The 7,869-nt window shown below is 38.4% G+C and overlaps 1 pseudogene; it reads left to right on the top strand.

The window, feature by feature from the left end:
- The first annotated feature begins 402 nt into the window (after nt 1-402).
- LOC103068944 (geranylgeranyl transferase type-2 subunit beta pseudogene) lies at nt 403-1,394 on the top strand (annotated as a pseudogene).
- Nucleotides 1,395-7,869: the final 6,475 nt, after the last annotated feature.

The following is a 7,869-nucleotide window of genomic DNA, read 5'->3' as shown; positions in this document are numbered from 1 at the left end:
CAGAAATGCCCACACTCATTGCCATTGTTCTAAATCAGTTTGCAACACATCCGATTTCTATTGATTTTCTCATTTGTCTCCATAAAGGTGAGATTCCACTAGCTCTAGAAACACAACAAAAGCCCAAAAGAGGCACTTAACTAGCCTTATGGGTCCAGTTGGGAATTTCGTACCTTCTTGATGTCTGCAGGGTGATCGTATACATTTATGTTCTCAGTTGCATAAAGGAGCTCTGTGATGGACAGATCACAACAATAGATGAAAGTTTCATTTATTAAAAAAAAAAAAAATCCCTTTGGGAATTGTTCTGCCGTGGTTGTGCACAGAACCCTGAATAAGAACCCTCCTCATAAATCTTATTTCAGTCTTCAAACACATTACCAGCTCTTTTCGGTCTCAGACATGGGCACACCGCAGAAGGATGTTATTATCAAGTCAGATGCACCCGACACCCTATTAGTGGAGAAGCATGCAGATTATATAGCATCCTATGGCTCAAAGAAAGATGATTACGAATACTGTATGTCTGAATATTTGAGAATGAGTGGCATCTATTGGGGTCTGACTGTAATGGATCTCATGGGACAGCTACATCGCATGAATAGAGAAGAAATTCTGACATTAAGTCTTGTCAACACCAGTGTGGTGGAATAAGTGCTAGTATTGGACATGATCCTCATCTTTTGTACACTCTTAGTGCTGTCCAGATTCTTACTCTCTATGATAGTATTAATGTTATTGATGTAAATAAAGTTGTGGAATATGTTCAGAGTCTACAGAAAGAAGATGGTTCTTTCGCTGGAGATATTTGGGGAGAAATCGACACAAGATTCTCTTTTTGTGCGGTGGCAACTTTGGCTCTATTGCGGAAGCTGGATGCTATTAATGTGGAAAAGGCAATCGAATTTGTTTTATCATGTATGAACTTCGATGGTGGATTTGGTTGCAGGCCAGGTTCTGAATCCCATGCTGGGCAGATCTATTGTTGCACAGGATTCCTGGCTATTACTAGTCAGTTGCATCGAGTAAATTCTGATTTACTTGGTTGGTGGCTTTGTGAACGACAGCTTCCATCAGGTGGACTCAATGGAAGGCCAGAGAAGTTACCAGATGTATGCTATTCTTCGTGGGTGTTGGCTTCCCTAAAGATAATTGGAAGGCTTCATTGGATTGACAGAGAGAAACTGCGCAGTTTCATTTTAGCATGTCAAGATGAAGAAACGGGAGGATTTGCGGACAGGCCAGGAGATATGGTAGATCCTTTTCATACTCTATTTGGAATTGCTGGATTGTCACTTTTGGGAGAAGAGCAGATTAAACCTGTTAGCCCTGTTTTTTGCATGCCTGAAGAAATACTTCGGAGAGTGAATGTTCAGCCTGAACTAGTGAGCTAGATTAGATCCCTTGATGCCAAAGTTGCTTAGTGTAGTTTTACTGTTTTAACATTTCAGTATTTGAAGTGCTTAACAAACTTAATGGCTGCCATGTTAATATTTTGTACATGAATTGTGTTGATTTTAATAAATTATATAATTATACATACTGTAAATTAGAGACCTTTATTGTATCTTCAGCTTTCCGTTTTCTTCTGGAATGCTGTTATTCTGAGCATAATATTTTGTTTATGCTTCAATGTATTTATCTTGTTTGTCTCTATAACAGCAAACTGAGTTGAACTCTATTTAGCTGATGAAGTCTTGTGTTCTGATTTTCCCGTGTACTCCCTTGATATGTTATATATAACTATAGTTAATATAAATTGGTCTTTGTCAATGAGAATGTTAACTGATAAAGAATTGATGAACCCCATAGAAATTAAAAGATGAAAAAAAATTAATGGCTGAAATTTGGGAAAAAAAAAAAAAAAGAATATGAGCCAGTTTTAATGGGATGGTGTCTAAAATATAACACAGTGCCCAATGGCTTTTGGACACATACGTTCTTTTTGTTTATCTTGTGTGTAATGTGTGTTAGGGATGGGGGAAGCGAAGCATTTTTTTTCATGCTTAGAGCTCTTCAAACTTTTCCCGTTGCACCTGTTTCTTGCCACAGCTTACAGTGCCATGCATGGTCTAAACCCTGCTTTTTCTCATTTCATGCTCAGTCACCTGACCCAGTTTTTCTGTGGTCCAGCCACCTGTCATTTTTTTTCAATTCTTTGACACCATCATCTTCCCTCCCATCCCAGAGCCTTTGTCCATATATTTCCCAGTGCTGGACAACTCACACCACATACACATGGACACACACACGTACACTTACCAACCACATACACTCATCAGTCACTAATCCTCTTCTACCTAGTTAACTCTTTGTCATCCTTCATATCTTAATTCAAGCTCCATTTCTGCAGGAAAGCCTACCTGACCCTCCCATGTTACATTAGGTTCTTATCTTATACATTCTTATAAAACCTATTTTTTTTCCTTCAGAGTACTTGACTCAGTTGCCAATTATATAACAATTTGGGTAATTCTTTATGAGTGGCAGTCTCCACCCCAGAATTTGTAAGCCCTGTGAGAACAGAGACTGGATCTATTTTTGCTCAGAATTGGCTCATCAACCTCATACAATAGAGCCTGGCACATTGTTGGCTTGCAATTCCTATTAGATGGATGGGATGGATGGATGGATGGATACACATGAGTGTGTGTGTGTGTGTCTGTCAAGGAACGGGGATATTGCTAATGTAACTTGCAAAGTATATTTTTGGTTTCTTTAATATAGGCTATTCTGATCAACAAAAAGTAGAAATGATAGTGTTCTTCATATGAATCGACTTCTTTGCTAATTCTGCTTGCGGAATCAGCATTCATTCAGTCACATAAACACCATGAATGATTCATGTGCCTCTAGTTAGCATTCAAGGAAGAAAAATCTATTTATATGACTCACAAATATCATATAAATACCACGTCTTGTTAACTATGCGCCTGTGTTCATTTCCACTTAATCACAGAAACAGCAATTACTCCTCTCTAACACCATTAACAACCTCCTAACATGCCAGAGATAAATTACTCACTAAACAAACGTTTAAATACATTAGCAGCGCCCAATTGAGTGTTACGTTACACACCCTGCACATTCAGCAGCGGTCACTTCCCTTCGTTTCCCCCTTCCCTCCCCACCTCCCCACAGTGGAGCAGCCTGTGGAATTTGGGAGAGCTCCAAATAGAATGAAGAGTCCAAATACGTATGCTGAAGCTTAAAGAGAAATGATATGGGAAGGCCCCGTCACCCTCTACTGACTGGTACAATACAGCTGGGAATGCATTTTTGATTGTGTACCGGATAATTTAAATAGTTGTAGAATGGAGAAAGGTTGAGAAAAAGCACGTGAGGAATCAGAGAGCTTAGAATAGTCAAGATTGCATACCAAGGCCAGGTTTGAATTTTAGCTACTAAAGCTTCGTGCACATCCAAAAGCTGGCTTAGGGAGAAATGGTCGTAGTATAATTCTGCTGGTAAAATTACTTTAAATGTAGAAACTGAGGCCTTTTAGAATATCTGATGGAAAACCCCCAAAAGAACTTTTTGGTCAACCCAGTACTTTGGTTTCCAAATATGTAATCTAGTCATGCCTTAAGGGTCCAACATCCATGGAATTGTGGAAAATAGGTTTTGTGTTTCATGAAAAATGCCCTCTTCCAGGACATATTTTATGAGGAATGTTGTGGTGAGTTCTGGGGCAACAGGCACAAATGCCCATAATACAATTCTGAATTGTAGCTTCCATTGTCTTTTAAAATTTGGCAACCTTAGAATAACTAATTTTTTAAAGCTTGAATTAATTTGAATGGATTTGAATCATAGAAATCATTCTCCTAAGTTTATTGTTTTGTGTGGTTTTTTTTTTTTTTTTTGTGGTATGCGGGCCTCTCACTGTTGTGGCCTCTCCCGTTGCGGAGCACAGGCTCCGGGTGCGCAGGCTCAGCGGCCATGGCTCACGGGCCCAGCCGCTCCACGGCACGTGGGATCCTCCCGGACTGGGGCATGAACCCGTGTCCCCTGCATCGGCCTCTCAACCACTGCGCCACCAGGGAAGCCCTGGTTTGGGTGTTTTTAAAAGCAATATACGCTCATTGAAATATTTATCTATATACAGATATATAGGTATCCGTATAGATATATAGTATAGATATGTACATTAAATAGCACAGATATTTATCAATTAAAAACTAAAAGTTCATTTTCTTTTCCTGCTGCTGCCTATCATATCTCATTCCCCAGAGATATCCAGTGCTAACCATTTGATATATTCCCTTTATTTTTACTTAAATAGAATCCTACCATATATACCATTCTGCAACCTACTTTGTCTTTAAAACCTATTTTAAATGTACCATTGGGGGAGGCTGGGTGAAGGGTACATGGGGCTTACTGCCCTATTTTTTCAACTTCTCTTGAGCCCATAAGTGTTTCAGAATAAAATGTTTTCTAAAAAGCAATAAACTTTTCACTTTAAAAAATTGTATCCTAGTTATAGTGCCACTTCAGAGCATGATAATTACCCCATTCTGTTGAATGCTTTACTAGTATTTTATTGCTAGGGTATAGGGTACTGATTTTAACTAGTCTCCTGTTGCCAGACATTTAGGTTGTTTTCCAGTTTTTCAATATTACAGTAATGATGCCATGAACAGCCTTGTACCTGTGATACATTTTGACAGGCTAAGTGCTTCACCTATTTTCAAACTTTCGTGTTCAAACTTTACAGTCTCCGGTGTAGCTCCCCTGGACCTTACAGTTCCCCTGAAGTTGCGTCTGCTTTTAGGCTGTGGTTTCTCCCGGAGGGAGCACATGATCACCAGGTCCTTCTCATTCATGTGTTTGGAGGAGAGTCTTTAGGACACTTGCATGACTGAGCAGCCTTCAACCTTGACACCATCAAACGAACAAAGCCACCTGCAAGTTCAACAAAGAGGAAAGGTGGAGTTTCAAAGTTCTCAAAGTTGGTTGAGAATATAAGCAACGTAGATTTCTGAAAAAAGATTGCTGAGAACTGTGCCACTGCCAGGACTCCTAAAACTTAGCACCTCTTCCTACTTGACAACCAATGATAGGCTTCATCAAAATTCAGTACTTCATCCCTAGGATAAAGCCAGACTCACTTTGAAAGTGGATGTTTGCCACCATAACACATATCCATTTTGATATGGACTTTGGCAACAAATTTAGGAGCCTCTACTGTGCACAAGGCACTGTGACATAGGTATTGGAATACAAAGATAAAAATGGTACCCTCTCCACACCCCTTCCCCGCAATCACTCTATCTAGACCAGTAGTTCTTAACCTCTTTTTCAGCCATGGACCCCGTTGAGAATCTGATGAAAACTGTAGAACTAGTAAAATGTGCATGTGAATTATATGCAAAACTTTACAAGTGATCTTAGCAAGTATCCCAGCCAATAATTAATCCGTGGACCTAGGTTCAGATCCCTTTGTCTACTGGATATGCAAGATGGGCAACTGGAAAAATTAGAGATCATACTGCTGAAAGGTTGTTTAAGAAGAATGTAGTCATACCTTATAGTCCTTCTCATTTGCAAAGTGCTTTCTCCTATCAACATCCTCCTGTAGAAAGCTAACTCCATTTTTGTCAAATGAGGCAGTATGCTCAGAGAGGTGATGTGACTAGCCCAAGGCCACTCAGCCATAAGCTGGAAGAACTCTGGCCATAATCCGGGTCTATGACATGTACTCTCTTTAACCAAATGGAGTAGATTACTCATATGAAATGCCACAAGCCAGGTTTTCAAAAATCCTCATGTCCCTGAAGAGATGAATAGTTCTGACCCATCATCAGGATTGCCCTTGTATATAGATACTTTTTTTAAAAAATTTTTATTGGAGTATAGTTGATTTACAATGTTGTGTTTCAGATGTACAGCAAAGTGAATCAGTCATACATACACATATATCCACTCCTTTTTTGGATTCTTTTCCACATATAGGTCATTACAGAGTATTGAGTAGAGTTCCCTGTGCTACACAGTATGTCCTTATTAGTTATCTGTTTTATATACAGTAGTGTGTATATGTCAATCCCAATCTCCCAATTTATCCCTTGCCCCCACTTACCTTCTGGTAACCATAAGTTTTTTTGGATATTTTTTAATTTTAAAAAATCTGTCTGTCTCTTTCTCTCTTTTTCATTTAGTACATATTTGTTAATATGATTAGTCCCCTCTATTAAATTATGTATTCCTTGAAGACAGGGACTATAACTGGTTTATTTCCATTTCCTGGGTGCCTAGCAAAGTGCCTGGCATAGTCAGCGCTCATTGTCTGTTGAGTGAATGAAAGTTCATTATACAAGGAAAGAGATTAGAGAGATTAGCTTCTACCAGATGTGTTCCTCAGTTCATGTTCTGCCTTCAAAGATTATCTCTAAGACATGGAAAATATCATCAGCTCATTGACATATTTATTCTTTGTTTCTCCTCCATTTTTTTGTTTCCGTTCCTCCTTTCCCATCCTCCTCATTTATTTAACTATCTTTGATATGCGATAAGTGGAACCAAGCTGAGTTGAGTCTAGTTTAAACATTCAACACTAAGTGGTCTTTCACTTTACATAATCAAAATTTTTCCATGTTACAAAAGATCAGAAAGAGAAACTCAAGAAACAGTCCCATTTACCATTGCATCAAAGAGAATAAAATACCTAGGAATAAACCTACCTAAGGAGACAAAAGACCTGTACTCTGAAAGCTGTAAGATGCTGATGAAAGAAATCGAAGAAGACACTAACAGATGGAAAGATATACCATGTGTGTGGATTGGAAGAATCAATATTGTCAAAATGACTATAATACCCAAGGCAATCTACAGATTCACTGCAATCCCTATCAAATTACCAATGGCATTTTTCACAGAACTAGAACAAAAAAATCTTAAGATTTGTACGGAGACACAAAAGACCCTGAATCACCAAAGCAATCTTGAGAAAGAAAAATGGAGCTGAGGGAATCAGGCTCCCTGACTTCAGACTATACTACAAAGGTATAGTCATAAAAATAGTATGGTACTGGTGCAAAAATATAGAAATATAGATCAGTGGAACAGGATAGAAAGTCCAGAAATAAACCCGTGCACCTATGGTCAATTAATCTACAATAAAGGAGGCAAGACAACACAATGGTAGAACGACAGTGTCTTCAATAAATGGTGCTGGGGAAACTGGACAGCTACATGTAAAAAAAAAAAAAAATGAAATTAGATCATTCTTTAACACAAAATAAGCTCAAAATGGATTAAAGACCTAAGTGTGAGACTGGACACTATAAAACTCCCAGAGGAAAACATAGGCAGAATACTCTCTGACATAAATCACAACAATATCTTTTTTAATCTGTCTCCCATAATAATGGAAATAAAAACAAAAATAAACAAATGGGTCCTAGTTAAACTCAAAAGCTTTTGCACAGCAACAAAAACCATAAACAAAATGAAAAGACAACCCACAGACTGGGAGAAAATATTTGCAAATGATGTGACCAACAAGGGATTAGTCTCCAAAATTTACAAACAGCTCATGAGGCTTAACATCAAAACAAACAACCCAGTCAAACAATGGGCAGATGACCTAAATAGACGTTCTCCAAAGAAGACATACAGATGGCCAAGAGGCACATGAAAAGATGTTCAACATCGCTAACTATTAGAGAAATGCAAATCAAAACTATAATGAGATATCACCTCAAACCAGTCAAAATGGCTATCATCAAAAAATCCACAAACAATAAATGCTGGTGAGGGTGTGGAGAGAAGGGAACCCTCCTACAATGTTGGTGGGAAAGTAAATTGGTACAGCCACTATTGAGAACAGTACGGAAGTTCTTAAAAAACTAAAAACAGAGCTAC

Source organism: Lipotes vexillifer, unplaced genomic scaffold (genome assembly GCF_000442215.2).
Source record: "Lipotes vexillifer unplaced genomic scaffold, Lipotes_vexillifer_v1.1 scaffold99, whole genome shotgun sequence".
Taxonomy (NCBI): Eukaryota; Metazoa; Chordata; class Mammalia; order Artiodactyla; family Lipotidae; genus Lipotes; species Lipotes vexillifer.
This window is presented reverse-complemented; position numbering and strand designations above follow the sequence as displayed.